Source organism: Cannabis sativa, chromosome 3 (assembly GCF_029168945.1).
Source record: "Cannabis sativa cultivar Pink pepper isolate KNU-18-1 chromosome 3, ASM2916894v1, whole genome shotgun sequence".
In the NCBI taxonomy this organism is placed as follows: domain Eukaryota; kingdom Viridiplantae; phylum Streptophyta; class Magnoliopsida; order Rosales; family Cannabaceae; genus Cannabis; species Cannabis sativa.
The window spans coordinates 5,336,280-5,356,618 of record NC_083603.1 but is presented as its reverse complement, the minus strand read 5'-3'; positions in this window follow the sequence as shown (position 1 = coordinate 5,356,618).

Genomic DNA, 20,339 nt, shown 5'->3' with positions numbered 1-20,339 from the left:
AATTTTTTGTCAAATTTTATCACATGTGACAAACAGAATAATAATATAATTGTTTACACAATTGACATATAAGCGTTATATCAACGGCATGTGTATAATTAATTTTACAAAAATAAATTAAAAATTTTAAATTTAATTTTTTTAATAATTAATTTTTAATTTAATAATCTTTTAAAGGTATAAAATTTTACTTTTAATTTTTAAATTATACATGTAAAGTTGACATGACAATTATTTAAATAGTCATATTTTTAAGGCTAATTAGGAATTTTGTCCCCTTAAACTTTGACATGTACCAAATCATGCCTCCTGAACTTTTAAGGTCGTTAAAAATGCCCCCTGAACTATCGAGATTGTTGGATTTAAGAGCTTTTGTCTAATTTCATTCAATTTTACTATTTCAGTGATTGCTTATATACTAAACTATGCTCCCCAAATTTTAATATTTACCAAATCATGCCCCTCAAACTTTAACATTGTACTAAATCATAGCCGTTGAACTTTCATCCATGTTAGACTTTTTTACTAAAATTGAAAAAAAAATCCTTAAATCCAACAATCTCAATAGTTCAGGGAGTATTTTTAACGACTTTAAAAGTTCAAGGGACAAAAATACTAATTAGCTTATTTTTAATTTTAAATTATGCATTAAGCGCTGACATAACAATTATTTAAACAACTATATCACTATTCTATTTGCCAGATACGATATGACAAAAAAAAATTATTTTATTGAATAGTTTGAGGACACTAAAAAATTCAAGGGACAAACAAAAATCCTAAATAACCTATATATAATTGTGTGAATATTTCATATTATATCATGATAGATTTTAATCGTTTTATAATTATTTATATTGTGCAATATTTATATATATATTTATATGTTAAGATAATCATTCATATCTAAATATTCAACATGGTTTCATCCACATAATAGCATAAATTATTAATCCTACGTGACTTTTGCGGTCCATAAAAGATATATACCAATCCTTAACCCCAAGATAAAGTTTTGGTAAAATATATATAAGATACTATATTTTATTTTGAGGAGTGTTAATTATAATCTCTTAATTTAGTACATTTTAAAGTTTGAGGCACATAATTTGGTAGATATTAAAATTTAAAAAACATAATTTAGTCATCACCGAATTAGTAAAATTAAATGACATTAAATAAAAGTCATTAAATTTAACAATCTTAATAGTTCAAAGAAATAATTTTTAACAGTTAGAAAAGTTTAGAAGACATAATTTGGTACATATCAAAGTTTAAGAGATAAAAATAGTAATTAGCTTAAATAAAATGAAGTGTCAATTTCTATTTGGTCAATGATAGAACCCTCCAACTAGCAAGTAGCTAATCTTCACCTTTTCCTTACAAGTTCATTAACTTAACCATATACTTATATATTAAATTAACTAAATAATAATAATATACAAAGTGGGTTGCATGTAATTCTTCCCCTGCAAAAGAAATTGTCTGCAGTTGATCTTGTCTCCAATATTAAATTCAAAAAAAAGGTACATTTTTTGCTTTTCCTTTTAGCATTTTGCTGAATATTAAAAAGTCAAAAAAAGAAGATCTAGCTATGAAATAAAAAGCCAATTAAAAGGAAAATATAAAGTTGAATTAATTACTATTATTCATTATATAAACACACAAACACAATATATATAATATTGCCAACTTGGTGAGAATGAGATTTGTTGAGCCCATTAAGACTTGCCGGCGCCGGCGGCTGGTGGCGGCTGCTTTAATATAAATCTATATAATTTATATATATACAATATGAAAAGCAGACTTTTATTTAGGATAATAGTATATGAAAAGCTATTTTTGTTACTTTAATTAGTTCATCACTTTATGTATATAGAGAAATATTAAGCAGGACTTATAACATGTGATTTTTAGTTACAATAAAAATTTACTTGTGATTAAAAATAGTATTTAGATACAAGTTGTCACTAATTTAGTTTTGGTCACAATAAATATATAAATATTGTGGCTAAAAATATATTTAGTCACAATAAATTGTGATTTTTGTTACTAATACATATAGCTACAGATCTTTTAGTTACAACATATAAGTAATAATTATAATAATTAGTCACAATTTTTTTTTTTTTTTTTAGTCAAAAATTTTATTGTGACTAAAAGTAAGATTTTTTTTAGTATACAAAAAGTGACATGCTGTAATAAGTAATTTAATTTTGAGTCACACACATATTTTGATTTAATAAATAATATAAAAAATTATTAACCACTCCTGACGCACAACATCAGTGTGTTATTCGGCACAATAACAAACCCAGAATTTAATTTTAGAGTGAACTTAAAATTAATAACATGCTAAATATAAATGTAATGATGGTTTAACAATGTCATCCACTTGTTTTCGTGGTCATAAGTCCGCAACTTTATGTTTTGTGGATTTTTTTTTTAAAAAAATAAAATGTAAATACACATAAAAAATAGGCAGTGAATTAGAAATATATGTAAATTTTACGCATATTAACCAACTATCATATTTGATTACTATATCTATATGTCTTAATGTATTTTCAAATTTCAGAGTGGGCTTCAACTGTCTCTGAGCTCCACGTGGGTCCACCTTTGGTTGGGCACCATAAGGTGTCGACTAGCTATGCTTATATATATATATTAGGTTGATGTTACGTGCAATGTGCGTATATTAGAGAACATTATCCCACATGTATTAAATGTAAAACTATTGAGCCATATATAAGAACATGGACTACTCCACTCATCACCAATTGGTTTTGAGATGAAACCCTATGATTCTCATCATGGTATCAGAGCCATATCCCTAGCGAGCTTTCGATCCACACCTATCCAGATGGTTAGCCAACCGCACAAGATTCAGATGGTGCAAAGACGCTTGAGATCCAAACAAAAATACGCTAGCAAATGACATGGTCTGTGATAAGGTGATTCAAAATTGGTGAGCAAAAATACGCTAGCAAACAATATTATTATATTAGAAAATTAAATATTTAATATAAAATTTTGAATAAAGAAAGCATATAATAGAAATAAATCTTTTCCATTTCACTTTTTTGTTGACTAAAATTAGATCAACTCCATAAATCAATAATTCTATAATTACTCTTTCTCTATTACTTTCAAACGTTCTAAAGACGTAGTGACTTTACCTTTTGTGTAATGTGAACTTAGATTCTTACACTAATTAATTAATAAAATAAATCTCATTTAGAAATATGGATTTTGTTATTAATTCATTCTATATAGAAACTAATACTGCATTGTTATTGAATTTATTCTATAAAAACTATTTGTACTAAATTTCGAGTATTATTAAATAGTTCACGAACAAATCTTCTAATTAAACAACAAAAATGTAAGTGTGACTAGGCAATATACAATTATAGAAGAGGTACATATACGATTGTGTAGATATAGAAGATATACGATAAAATATATTGTATTGTATGATTAAATATATATATATATCAAATTTTATGTATTTAAATTTAAATTAAAATATTCTCATATAAAATATTTACATAATTATTATTTTTAAATACATAAATAATATTATAAAATTAATTAAAAATATTACGTTAAATAATAACATATTTTATTAAAATTAATAGAGAAAATAAAAAGAAATATTTATTACACCAAAAATTTTTGTTATATAATTACATTTTATATATAAAAAATATAGAAAATACTTATGAGAATTTTGAGCCATTTTTGATATTATTTAAATTTAAAACATAATTGACTGTTAGTTATAGTACAATGTATTTTATTTTTGACTAAAAATGAAAAGGAAATATATTATGATAAGGACATTATAACATATGGTCTGTATATCACTTTTAATATCTTAACTAATTGGTTGAATTTCCTCACCTGTAAGGGGAATTGATGGGAAAGAAAAATTAGTTATTCGTTTGACAAAGAATACAATCATTAGAGTAATTGTTTCTCTCATTTTTTATGTTTAATAAATCTTATTTTTATTTGTTTTTATAGACAATGTATAGTAATTTTACAAAAAAAAGAAAAAGTACCAACTCTCCAATTCGAATCTCCCCCCTTAATATAAAAAAATAAACTTTTTTTTAAGAAAAAAGACAAATATATAACATTGTTTTATTATTCAAATTGAACTTCATTAATTTATTTTAATTAGAGATAGTTGATGAAAGTACATAAATTATACTTAAGTATTCAAGCTCTTTTTTTCTTCAACAAAATAATTAACTATTAAGTTTGTAGCAGATAAGTATTTAAGTTATTTAACTATCGAGAGTGTGTGGTGTAGTTAGTTAAATGACTTTATGCTAAGTCTCTTATTTGGTGATTTTTCGGAGATCAATTCCCCATGATAGCACTTATTTGGGATTTTAAAAGTGGCACTCATCCTCAAGAATTCTTGGGAGTAACAAATGTGTGTGTGTGCCTTATTGGGTAGGCCGTGGTATCCCTGAGTGAGAAGGCTTTAGCTGACAACCATCTTAAGAACAATGTATAAGTCCCAATTAACTCCACGGTGGCCTCTCGAATTGTTGTTAAGCAAAGAATTGGAAATAGAATGTGCACCACTTAATCCCCTTTTTAGTTATTAAAAAAAAGTATCTAAGTAATTTTTTTTTTAGCAAAAGTATCCAAATTATAAGAAAATTTGATACCACTTAGTACACAAAGTACTAAAAAATAATTGTGGCACACAAAGTAGTTTTGCGGTAGAAAAATAATTTGTATACTAAAATTTTACAAGTGTGTAATAGTTAATTTAATTACTTTTATCGTTAAAAAATAACTTAAATATTTAAGAACGTATTTGAAAAATTATAGTGTGATTAGATTTGTGTGAATTAATTAGAGATAATTATACAATATAATATATTTATTTGACCATGTAATTATACTGTAACTATGTGTGTAATTACTAAAGAAAACTTTTTATTTTAAATATTAACTACTAAATAAATATTATTTTCCAGTGAAATTATTAATTATTTTGTCAAACAAAATATTAAGAATTTATATGTAATTATTACCTCATATTCAAATATTTTAAAATAGTGTGATACTAAATTATGTAATTATTACCTTAGTAATTATACAATTACTTTCAAACACAAAACTACAAATGTAATAACTTAAGTACTTTCGCCACAGATCTCTTTAAACTAGGGGTGGGCAACATCCAATCCAAACCAATTGAACGTATCCAATCCAATCCAATCTAATTACAAAAAATTGGATATCTAATTATAATTAGATTGGATTGGATGCTAAAAGTTGAATTCTTATTGGATTGGATCGGTTATTGGATGTCAATCTCAAAATCTAATTAAAAACCGATCCAATACAATTACATTTATATATATTAAAAATTATTTATATTGATTTATATAATAAAAACTAATAAAAAATAAAAAAATATATATTAATTATATTTTTAGTGACTTTTTGTGTGAAATTTGTAACACTTGGTTGTTATATATGTTTATTTTCATGATGTTTTGTTATATTTTATTACTTAGAAATATTATTGTTTTAATTGTTTCAAACGTTTAGTTACATTACGCTTGTAACAAAGATATTTTTATGGAGTATTAAACTTAAAAATTAATAGTGATATTTAGTTTTTACGTATTTATCTTCATATTTTTAAGTTAATATTAAAAATTAGGTGTATAATTGGATATCCAATAAAAAAATCTATCTAATCTAATTAGTAATTGGATTGGATTGGATTGGATTTTGAGATCTAATTAGATTGGATCGGATGATGATTTTTCAAATCAAATTACTAATTGAATTTGATTGGATGAAGAAAAAAAAGTTGGATTGAATTGGATGCACACCCCTACTTTAAACCATCAAGAATGTATTAATTGTTATAAATATTAATAATTATGTGGATGTCCAAATCTTTTATTTATTACCATGAATTGTAATCAACATTCCTCTTTTCCTTAGTTTCCCTTTTTCTTAGTTTCTTAATATCTCACTCTTGTATTTGTATAAATAGGGGTTCACCCCATTAGAATAAACAACTCAGAAATTCTCATTCACTTTCTCTTTCTCTTTTCATCTTCTTCTTCTTTCTTCTCATCTACTTTATATTATATTATATTATTTTATAACACGTTATCAGCACGAGTCTCTGTCCAAGCTTCAAGCATGAGTCTCTGCCCAAGCTTCAAGCATGAGTCTCTACCCAAGTCCCAATGTAAGTATATTGTTAAAGTTCTTGAATTGTTTCAAAGTCAAAATACACTAAATATATATTTATATATATACTCCTCTGACTGAAACAATTTCAAGAATCATTTGGTTTCTTTTTTCTTTTTATCTATATATCTATATATTATATATGTATGTATATATTTTTATATATTTATTATTGATTTCATATATATATATAATGGTCTTATCATTCATAATATTTACAATATATGTGTGCCTATGATATGATAGAGAAAATCTATATAAATTATATATATCCAGAAGATTATGTATCATCGATAAAATATTGCATATATCCTAAAGATTATGCATCATCGATAAAATATTGCATATATCCTAAAGATTATGCATCATCGATAAAATATTGCATATATCCTGAAGATTATGCATCATCGATAAAATATTGCATATATCCTGAAGATTATGCATCATCGATAAAATATTGCATATATCCTGAAGATTATGCATCCTCGATAAAATATTGCATACATCCTGATGATTATGCGTCCTCAATAAAATCTTCCATATATCCTGAAGATTATGCAAACGTAATATTCATTATATAGTTGATGAATATATAATGAAAGAGATGAATACATATTTATATATATGTTCTTGTATTCTTTGAGGACAATGAAAAATAATCTAATATCGATATAGATTTTGACAAACATTTTCTGAAGTAAATGTTTTATATTTATCGAAGAAAAAAAAATGATTGTATTTATGTGAATACAACTAAAGAATCATTAAAAATAATTATTATTGATGCAATTTTATAGTGGGTTTTGAATACCCAAAAAGAATGTTAAAAAAAATTGCATTGAAACATTAAAGTATAAGAATAACAATGAGCATGACTAATGTTATTTAAATACATGAGGCAGTATTTATTGTTCATCATTCCCTGCAGAGAATGATACGAATTGAAGTCAATCACTTTTAAAGATTCCTCGTATTAGTCATGTTATTATACATTGTTATTACTTGCAATGTTGGAAATTATTGAATCTGACATATGTTAAAGATTAAATTTTGCATACATCTTGGAGACTATGCAAAAATTGCATTCATATATTCTTTGAAATATCGTAAAATAAATTGTTGAATAATTTCTTATATTTTTTATGGATGAACAAGTAATTTAATGTTCTACTTGTTCAACGTCATTCCCCGAAGTGAATGTAATGATTTTAAATAATCAATGACATTATTTACTACTCAAATATTTCCAGAAAAAGTGGAAACAACTAAAAGATGAGATACCACACATAATCAAAGTGCATGAAATTTATATATCATGTGTGGAATTTAATAATAGTGGTCGCGTACCTGTAGTACGGACATACTTATAATCAAGATAAAAGTATACTTGATTATTTAATAGAATGTGAATTGTACAAACTTATTGTACATTTAGAATATTTAAATATCATTACCTAAAGAGAATGAATAGACATGAAATTCTATTTCAAAGAATATAGATTTCACATATATTGGCAATGCCAGAAGTAAATTAATATATACATATCTTATTATTTCTTGAAATCAATAGTTTCAAACTATTGTTGGTGCAGAATATGTGTATATATATAGTTACTATATAATTTAGTTTGCATATTCCCAAAAGTGGATATATAATTTACTAATATTTGTTAGTGATCTAATATAATCAAAGTGATAAAGAATCACAAAATAATTATTTGAAAAGCTTCCTAAAGAAGTCTTACATACAATTGCTACTTAGAGTAGTAAAATATATTTGTATGTACCTAGATGTATAACTTTTATCTAGTTATGAAAGTATAATAAGAAATAACTTATTATATGTACTGGTTGTACATTTAAATATATAATATATCAAGTCATGATAATTAGACTGATGAATAGTCTATTAATAAATTAGACGACTTGTTAAAAAGATACCAGGAAACATGAATGATATATTATGGTTATATCTATTTGACCATTATAACAACATGATGAAGTTGTCATGTACATTTTATATTATACACATCATTGAATTGATGATAGTGATTCCTGAAGAAATATAAAGTTTGATAAACATAATAGTGACTCCTGAAGAGTGTATATGTTTTGGAGAATAATATAATTATATTATTCGTGTATATAAAATGAAACTTGTAATGATTATGTTGTAATGAATTTACATTACCTTTTGAAAGTTTCATTGAAATACAAGTTATAGTGAACCTGAAGTTCATGAATTGAATTTTTTGACATGATCAATCATATGCAATAAATTGTCAAAGAATTTGACTAAATTTTGTTGAAGAACCAGAAGATTCTTCTCATTGTTAATTTATAAGGCTCAAAAGAAGAATGTGCATATATTTGCACATAGAAAATATTTAAATTATATTTCTTTAACAGTCTTGAGCCATTATTAGATTTTTATTGCATAGTTTCTTATCGATGTGATAAGATTATATGATCATGCATTTACAAAATGTGTAAATTTATGTATTTCTAATTATACACGTATGACTCATTCTTAGAAATGAATTAAGTTCATAAGTATTGAACTTGAAACTGAAGTTATTGAACCTGAAGTTCAATGTCATATAATATATATGAGTTTAAATAGATATTGATTCATTGTGATATATTGAAATCCCTACAGGTGTATTAATATTATTAGATATCACAATTTCTTAAAATTCTCTCGATCAGGGGGAGAGAAGCAGTTGGGATCGATGATAATTTTTGAAAAATGATCCTTGCACAAAGTTATAAGAACGATATAGTTCAAAATGATATATACCAACTGCAAATCAATATTACTCAAAGTTGAGATAGAATGAGTTGAAAACGCCTGAAGCGTAAATGAACAATATAGAAATTATTAGTAAATGTTCATTTGATTTGCCCTGAAGTTGTTAAATCTAGAGGTACTCATGGAGATACCTTAATGTTATAAAGTATTAAAATGATAACCGTGATGAAAACGGTACTCGAAGAGACTCCCAAGAGAAGTTAGACATAACACATTTAATCATAATTGAATCCCTAAAGTGATTCGTTATAGGTACCTATAAATGATAAACATATTTGAAAATATGTAATTTAAAGAGATCTCTATAAGTTATGTCAATATGGGAGAAAATTATCATTTATTGAAAATTTTTGTCGACAATAAATATTGAATGTTTGCATATGCAATAAACTAACATGAGATAGCAAGGATCATGGTATTAGATTTGTCGAGAATTATCGACATACATTTTGATTTTTGGCCAAAATATTATGACGCAATCCAGGCAAATTTACTCACATAAAGTGAAGTAAGACCTGTAGGGTGTGCAAATAAATATTTCTAATGAGAAATTTGCATATATGTATTTGTACATAATGAATTGTTGTACAAAGTTTGCATAGACATGAGATTGATTGAAGTAAGGCTTAAATATTGAGAAAATATAATCATGATTTGATTATAGCCTGGAATATATTTTATGAGGATTTATAAGCGTCACATAAATGTTGCAACAAAAGGTTATTTATTTGGAGCTCCTAATATAGTGAGAATTTGAAATAAGCCTTATCTAAAAATTCTAGAAGAATTTAATACATGTCTTAAGTGATATAAATTCTAAGTCGCGCGCACTATATGACAAAGATCTTTGTATGAAATAAAGACATGTAAGTAAATTATTATTTGAAAAATACCTATGGTTGTCTATGCAATATAAATACGTAAATTATACGTTGTGATAGACTCTTTAAGAGTTTTTGATTAATTGAAGAACAAACTTTTATTTCTTTTGTATTTCGAGAAATATTAATGTATAAAGTTTGTTCATTAGTATTGAAGTCCTGAAGTACTTCATATGTATCAAGAATTATAGATATATGATCATTTGATATGGAAATTAAGATCATAAAACAAGATGGAATAAATATATGGTCTTGGAGTACCATCATTGTCACAAATGAAAATTTGTAGTACCATTAATGTGTTATGTTCATATCTACTTGAAATGTTAAATTTTAGTATGAACAAGATTGTATATACACATGAATGATACAATTAGTTGGATAAATATTAATGTTCCACGAACCCCTCATCTATAATTTAGAAGTCCATGCATACTCTGGAAGAGTTATAGAAAATATATGATCAAAGATTATATATGGTGATATTTTAAAAGTGATAACAATAATCTTATAAGATATATTATCACCAAAAGAATTATAAATCATATGTGCATGAGGGGGAGACATATTCATGTTGCACTCTTTTTTCCTTAGTTCAGGTTTTGTCCCAATGGGTTTTCCTAGCAAGGTTTTTAACGAGGCAACTTGCAAATAATTATGAATATGAAATATATATTGTACTCTTTTCCCTAGCTCAGATTTTGTCCCACTGGGTTTTTCTGGCAAGATTTTTAACGAGGCAACTATAAATCATGTTAACATACTTGCATTTTATGAAGCAAGTAGAGAATGTGTGTGAGTGAGATCATTGACATAGCATATTCGGGAAACATATGGATTGCACTCAATAAAGAAGTATCAACCCAAGCAATTCTCTATGGATAATACTGCTTGCATCGTTCAACTAAAAGGAGGTACATTGAAGGAGATAGAGTTAGAACACATTCCACGAAATTCTTCTTTATACGCTTCAAGAAAATGCATATTGGTGTTCAACATATTTAATCAAGTGTCAATCTTACAAACTTATTCACAAAGTTATTACCAACATCAACATTTGAGAAGACGGCAGACAAGATCGAACTTTGTCGATCAGAAGATCTCCACAAATGCCTAAATGAGGGGGAGTTAGTTTACAATATACTCTTTTTCCTTTGATCAAGTTTTCAGCAAGATTTTTAATAAGGCAGCTATTATGGACATCCAAGGGGGAGTGTTATAAATATTAATAATTATGTGGATGTCCAAATCTTTTATTTATTACCATGAATTGTAATCAACATTCCTCTTTTCCTTAGTTTCCCTTTTTCTTAGTTTCTTAATATCTCACTCTTGTATTTGTATAAATAGGGGTTCACCCCATTAGAATAAACAACTCAGAAATTCTCATTCACTTTCTCTTTCTCTCTTCATCTTCTTCTTCTTTCTTCTCATCTACTTTATATTATATTATATTATTTTATAACATTAATATTATTTTCCTCAATTCAACCTTTTTTTTCTAGGAAGAACATAGTTTCATTCAAAGAGAATACGAATAATAAGAACAAACGACAACAAGGCCAATGAACCGACAAAACAAGATACGACACCCTTCATAACCGAAGTCGTTAACAAATACCATACTATCAAAGTCGTTAATGTCATTTTTGTCCATCCAACTTTCTTGTTTTTTTTTTCTTCTTAGGCTTCCTTCCCTATTCTCTCTATATCTAAACAAACATATAGATACTATATAGTGTGAGGACCATTAAAGACCAAATGCATGAACACTAATTTCCATGGTACCAAACATATTGTCATAAGGACCAACTCCTACACCTTCTCCCATAGGCATGGACCCTCTCCTCAATTAATAATGGTGCAACTATTTCTAGGGCATTTAATGGGGGTGAGGATTTCCTTTTAAAATTTGACATAATTGTGTTTGTGGTATTGCTGGCTGGCCATGTTGTACTTTTTATGTATTATAAATTTATAATTAATCTAGAGATTTTTTTATGGATATACAATTACTTTTTTTATATATATATAAAAATACGAACCATAAATATTGTTTTTACGTTAATATTATATTATATTTCTACCACACGAAATTAGGCCCTCCATCTCTTTTATGACTTCTTGAGGTATTAAAAAAATACTCATTGCATAGTTTGGAAGTGATTGTGCCACTGTTTTTATTAATATCTCTTTGCCCGCCCTTGATAAGAACTTTGTTCCATAGCCAAGTAATCTATTCTTCACTTTATTTTTCAAGAAGCCCAAAGCAGTTGTTTTATTCCTCCCCATAGAACTAGGCAAACCCAAATAGAGACTGTTTTCATTGGCCGTGGTCATCCCTAGGATAGAGTTTAATCTATCTTTCATGGAACTCAGGGTGTTTGCACTAAAAAAGAAAGAAGATTTGGAGACATTCACCTTTTGACCTGAGGCAGATTCAAATTTACTTAAGACTTCTTGTATTCGCCTAGCTTCAGCTTCAGTAGCCTTACAGTAAAGGTAACTATCATCCGCAAACAACATGTGGGATACTCTAGGAGCACCATTGGCTACTTTACAACCATGAAGCCATCCTCGTTGTTCAAACTTGCGAAGCAACGCACTGAAGCCTTCCGCACAAAGGATGAAGAGGTAAGGAGATAAAGGGTCACCTTGTCTTATGCCTCTTGAAGGAGTAATTGGGCCAACTTCGTTGTTACCATGAATAACACTGTATTTTGCAGACTTGACACATTTCATGACGAGCTGAATCCAGTTGTCAACGAAGCCTAACTTCCTTAGCATTGCCTCAAGAAAGTCCCACTCAATGCGATCATATGCTTTGCTCATGTCCAGTTTTAGAGCCATAAAACCATCCTTGCCCTTTCTCTTCCTTTTGAGATAATACAAAACCTCAAAGGAAACAAGAATGTTGTCAGAAATCAATCTTCCCGGGATAAAAGCGCTTTGGTTCTCAGATATGATGGAATACATATAAGGCTTCATCCTATTCACCATAACTTTGGTTATAATCTTGAACAAAACCTATGACACCATCAAACATGAGCATTCGTGTGGTAGTTAGAGTTCAGTGATTCGCAAGGGAAAGATTGGGTAAGTTATGCAATTTTATATTATTTGGAGAATGTCAAGTGTGATAATTTTAAAGCTGTTTATGTATGGGACTACATACTGGAAGAGGTCTTAACCATGTGTGAGATTATAATTATAGCATTTTTAAAAAGTGTTATACTATTGGAGTATTTTTAGAAGTAAGAGTGCCAAAAATAATGTAGAATAAAAATAAAATACAATAGTATATCTTTGGATGGTGTGAAGATATTTAGCACTTTTAAAAAATGCTACTATTGGAGATGCTTTAAGGGTGTCAAAAAGATCCATTTAGTTGGAGCGGGTTGGAGCTCCGACCCGACAGATCACCTCTGATCCGAAACATTCGGATACTTATTGGATTTTAGATCAGATCTGCTCCGCCCCGCCTAATTTTTTTTTGGATCGGATCTGATCCGATCTGAATAAGTCAGGTCAAATCTGATATGATCCGAGTATCTAATCTAGTGGGGCGGGGCTGGACAGATCCTTACATGATCTGGATCAGGTCAGATCAGATTTGACCTGACCCATTGACGCTCCTATGTAATTACTAAGTAGTATAATTATTAGAGTGGTAGTTACAGTAATTATACTATACTTTAAAATACAATATTGTATGTATATATGAAGTGGTAATTACATATAAATTTTTAATATTTTATTTGGTAAAAAGTTAGTAAATACACATGAAAATAATATTTTTTTAGTAGTTAATATTTAAAAGAGAAAATTTTTTGTAATTATACAGTGTAATTACACTTAATTCTCATGGCTGAATTGGAAAGTGTAATTAAAACCCTCAATTATTTCTAATTACACCGTTACAATATAATTATATAATCACCCAAATAGGGGTGTGCATAAATCGATTCATTCCAATGAGAACCGACCGATCTAATTACAATCGATAGCCAAACATTGGATATCAAATTGTGATCGGATCAGATTGGATGTTATTTTTAAATATTCAATTGGATCGGATTAGATGGTGGATGGGGTGTCCAAAAATCCAATACATCCAACATCCAATCAAATTAATTAGTATTTTCATTTAATTTGAATGAGTTATTAGATTTTATATGGTTATACGTAAAATCTATTTGTATTTTTTAAAATTAACGTTAAAATTTTACTTTTTTTTCTTGGATTGGATAGATCCAGTCCAATCCAATACATACTGGAATTAAAATTTTGGATGGATCCGATCCGATCCAAAAAATACTATGTCTAAAATATTAAATAAATCTAAATTAAACTAATAAATATTTATAAAATGCATCCAATGGATAGAACCGATCCAATCCAACATCCAATGGATGTTGGATCGATTGGATGACTGAAATTGATTGGATCGGATCAGATGGTAAAATCTAACATCTAATATATAATTGGATCGGATCTGGATAGGCCTAAAAACATTGGATGTGGTCCAATGAATACCCTCAAACATACCAAATTGTGTAATTATTTCTAATTATACACAAATCATATTACATAGTGCTTTCTAAACAAGTACTAAAAATTAAACCACATATCTATAGAGGAGATAAAAAAAGTGTCTCTTACACTATTTAGGAATTATGAAACTATCATGTTGAGCTCCTAAGAACCATCTAATTTGTAAAGCCACCAAAAGTGCCCCCACTATCCAATAATATATAATAATAACAATTAGTACATATAACAATATGAATGTGTTGTACTGAATATAATAGAAGGTTTTTATCATTTTCCTCCATTAGCTTGATAATGGATCATCCACTATGAATGTTCTTAATTTAATATTTGATTGGGTCCAAGTCATCTATTGTCAAACTATACCTTATTTTCTTTTGAAATTATTTTAAGTTTAATAAATTAAAGCTAAAGTATTGATAAAGTTTTTTTTTCTTTTAGGAAAAATATTGATAAAGTTTAATTTCTTACTTTTACATTGTAATTTTTAGTATTTTGACAATTGTGTTGATATTATTGATGGTCTAATAAATTTGAAGAGTACTAATTACAATATCCTATTATAACCACTTAATCAATTTTCACGTCTGAAATTACATGTTAGAATATTTTTTTTTATTTTTTATAGCAATATTCATTATAGTTATGATATTGTCCTTGTAAAATTTTAAAAAAATTTGAATAGCTTATAGTTTGAAAACAAAGTTCATGATATTTCAATTTACCACTTGTGTTCAAAAAATTTTAAATTTACTTTTCCAGTACTGTAAATTATTCAAAAATTTTAAAAAAATTACAAGAATGATGTTCTAAGTATAACGAAGAGCGGTGGATTTTTTTATTTTTTTTTTAAAAAAATATTATGGCATGTATTTTTTGGTATAAAAATTAATTAAGAGATTTTAATATAAAGTTAACGGTAGCACTCTAATAGAATTTGGGTAGCCATTTCAAAGTCTAGGTAGGACTATCAAGACTTTTTTGTTTTCTTTGAAATGAAACAATAAAGAAATTGTTTCTTATAGGGAAAAGGGAAATTTGTTGGGAAAATCCAATAATGATATTTCTAGCACTTAAATGCTAATGTAATATGATTTCAAACAAAAAAAAAAATGCTAATGTAGTATTGTTTTTATCTAAAAGATAATTGCACAACACATTCAAATAACGCCCATTCTTTCACATTCAATCTCAATTGTACATCTTCACTTAAAATTATAAGAAATTTATGTTGTAAAGGGGTGTAGTACTAGTAGACCCTCTTATTTGTTTTAATATTTAGAAAAAAAAAATATTTGCTTAATTTTTTTTTTTATAATTGCGTAGATTATAACTATTTAAGATCACTTGTAAATTTTTAAAAAATTCTGAATAGTTTATAGTGTCGAAAATAAGATTCAAACAGTTACTTACCTCACGTATAAGAGAAAACAGTCGAACATGTAACAAAATATTAATACTTTATTTTTAGCATTGTAAATTATTTAGAATTTTTTTAAAAATTTATAAATTATTTTAAATAACTATAATATAAACGACCATGAAAATAAAATTAAATTAAAAAACTATTCCGAATGCCAAACAAATACGGTCTACCGAACCACCCTTTTTACTAAACTTGCCCTATATATTATAACTAAATACACATCATTGTGTGTAAATATTGAGAAAATATATAATTATGATTTGATTATAGGTTGGAATATATTTTATGAAAATTTATAAGCATTACATAATTGTTGCAACAAAAAATTATTTGTTTAGACCTCCTAATATATTGAAAATTTAAAATATGACTTATCTAAAAAATTTAGAAGAATTTAATACATGTCTTAAGAGATATAAATTTAAAGTTGCACACACTGTATGAGAAAGATATCTTTGTATGAAATTAAAAACATGTATGTAAATTATTACTTAAAAATGCAAGTATGATTGTATATGCAATATAAATCATAAATTATACATTATAACATGCTCTTAAAGAGTTTTTGATTATATTATAAAAGATATATAGTCTATTTATAAGTATTAGTAAAGAAGTCATGAAGTACTTCAATAGATCAATAATTATAGATATATGATCATTTGATATGGAAATTAAGATCATAAAATAAGAATAGAACAAATATATAGTCTTGTAGCACCATCGTTATTGCAAACAAAAATTTATATTATCAATGTGTTATGTTCATATGTACTTAGAATTTTACTTTGGTACGACAAAGTTGTATATACACACACATGGATGATTCAATAAGTTAGATAATTATTGATATTCGATAAACCTCTCATCCATAATTTAGAAGTTCACACATACTCTAAAAGAATTATAGAAAATATATGGTCATAGATAACAATAATTTTATGAAATATATTATCACAAAAAAAATATGGATCATATGTGCATAGGGGGAGACATATTCATGTTGCATTCTTTTTCCTTTAGCTTAGTTTTATAATAAGGCTTTTAATGAGAGAACTTGTAAATAATTACGAATATATATTGCACTCTTTTTTCCTTAGCTCAAATTTTGTTCCACTGGGTTTTTTTTAGTGAGTCAACTTTAAACCATGCTAACATACTTGTATACTTCATGAAACAAGTTGAGAATAAGATTATTGACATAATATATTCGAAAAATATATGAATTGCACTCAACAAAGTAGTATGAACATTAGTAATTTTTTATGAAGATAATGCAAAATGCATTACTCAAATAAAACTATAATAAAGGAGATAGAACCAAAGACATTTTTACTAAGTTCTTCTTAACACATGATCTTCAAGAAATGACTATATGTGTATCCAACACATTCAATCAAGTGTCAATTTTACATATTTTTTCATTAATTACCAATATCAACATCAAAAGATAGTACACAAGATCAGAATGCATCAATTAAAAGATCTTCGTGAATGTCAAAATAAGGGAAAGTAAAAAAAAATTGCACTCTTTTCCCTTAATTGAGTTTTTGACCCACTGGATTTTTTAACAAATTTTTCGAGCAGCTATTACAGAAATCTAATAAGAAGTGTTGTAAAATATTATATTATATATAGATGACCATAATAATAGAGAATCACAATTAGTTATCCCAAAAATAAAAATCATCTTTAATATGTAATTGTATAGTCTTAATTTGTTGATTTCTTAAGTCTTATTGTATAAATATATGTTATAGTTTTATAACATAGATCAATATATTGATTTGGAAATGATTTGGTCAGCCTATTTTTGTAAATTCTACTCTATGAGTAATATTTTCATGTAATCCAATTTGCTAATTAATAAAAAAATTCATTATTTTTTGAAAAAACAAAAGGAGGATCAAATATATACAAATTATTATTATTATTATTATTATTATTCTTTTTTGAAACAAAATTATTACTATTCTTATTCTTCCTATTATTGTTGTGGCCACTTACTCATGCAAACCCATAGAATGGGGGCAACAACGTGGGGATTGGGGTTGGGGAATGTTGTGGCCACTTACTTTACAATTAATACTTTTTTTTACTTGACACACATGTACAAAGTACAATATTTATTTAGTAAAGGCAAACAATATATATTTTCTTTGAATGGACAATTAATTTTATTTAACTTTCAATTTCAACTTCCAAACACGATACTAAATTAGTTGAAACAGACTCTAAATTGAACATACAATCATGATATAATATAATAATTTTAGCAAAATTATGAATCATTACATTAATTGATCGTTTAATAAAAGAAAAAGAAATATTATTTAAGTCTGCAAGCGAATTCTTATACTCTTAAGTGACGATACCAAACAAGAAAATCATATTTAAAGAACATTGAAGAGCTTGCATTACATAAAGACAATATGTAGTCTGTCTCTATACTCACATGACTCCAATTTCTTTCCTTTATCGAACTCAGAACCTCACAAATTCTTATAGCCTCAGTTAGAACCGATTCAACTAAACTAAACGAGAGTTTAGTTCAACCTTCAATGAGCAAACCTCAGGCATCCTTAGCCACCAAACCAACCATACAAGGCAAACAATATTATTTTTTGAAACAAGGCATACAATATTTTTTTTCGAATGGAAAAGTATATTAATTAAGATATAATAGAGATCTTATATATTATTATTTAAATATTTTACTCAAATCGTGCTTCCAATCTAAAAAAAAAAAAAGTGCTTCCACACTTCCTTCCACTAGTATTGAATGGTAATGAGAAATGCTAATGAAAACTTTAAAGGTGTGTCACATTAAAATATGATCATATTATTATTGGTGTGTTTTAATATTGGATTCTACATATTTCAATTTAATTGTGATTAGTTTTACCTATAAATATAATTATTTTTAAAATTACTTATATAAATAAATATTAAAAAAATAAAATAATGATATATTAATCTATGGCATCTTTATCAATACAAGATTTATATCCTTAATTAATATGAATGTCATCATTGCTTTTCTTTTCAATAATGAATATGATTATTGTTAAAGTATTTGTTTATTACCACATTAAAATATATATATATATATATCTTTATATATTAAAAGTGTCTATTTAACGGCATTTCTTGGTTTAACATTCTTGGTTTAACAGAATATACTTAAAAATAAAAGAATATTCTGTTAAATTTAACGATTAGGTTTGATCTCCCGTTAAAAAATAAACCCAATAATTAAACCCAAAAAATTAAACAATCTTTTAAATATTAATAATCTCTTTTTAAATTAAAAAAAATTATCTTAGCCACATATCTCTCTAACAAATCTATCTTGGGAGAATATTAATAATTTTTTTATTTATTTTTTAAAAAAGAAAAATAGAGATAAAATATCTAGAAAAGATAATATAAAAGAAGATTGATTGTGTTGGCTTAGAGATTTTTGGGCTTGGGCTTTAAAAAAATAATAATAAAAAAAAGATGAAATGGGTTGTAATTAGTTTTACCTTATATGTTTGTGCTTATTTTTAGTTTTATTTTTAATTTTACCACCAAGAGAAGAAGGTTGAAAAATATTAGAATATGAAAATATTATTGGTGCTTATTAGTAATTTGCAAAGAATGTGAAAGTCTATAAATATATAGTTGTGTAGCTATTATTAGATATGAAATGAGATAATAGAATTTTTTTCAATTAGAAAATTAATGTACATTTTACTATTAATAACATACATTATTATAACACAACTATGTTTTACTTACTAAATATACTGACACATATTTTATTTTTATAAAACAAATCGTTCAAATAATTATACTATTTTAATTATTAATTAAAATAAAAAACTAAAATATTAAATAAAACTAACACTACGTGGCTTGGCACGTAACAATCACCTAGTATTTATATATACATCTATACATATTTCTTAAAAAAAATCACAAAATATTGAAATTTTAATTTTGATACGTTGATTATTAAGAATTTTTTAAAAATTTATAAGTAATTTTAAATAATTATAACATACACTGATAAAAAGTGTCACAAATTATTTGAATCATATAATTGATATTGTAAATTATTCATAATTTTTTGAAATTTATAAATAATCAATAACTACAACAATGATCATCAAAAATTAAACTAAGAAATTATTCAAAAATAAAAAATTTAATTTACTTAATTGATAAATATAGAATTGTAGGAAAAATCATTTCAGGAATGTACTATAAAATTACTCAAAGTTTTATCAAAAATTTACTTATTATTATTTTGGAATTTTATTTATACCCAATAAAGACACCCATTCAAATAATTTTTTATTTCTTATAAAATATATATGTTTAGTTTATAATAATTTTATTCTCCCTTTTATATTCTTGAAAGATATATTTTAAATATTAA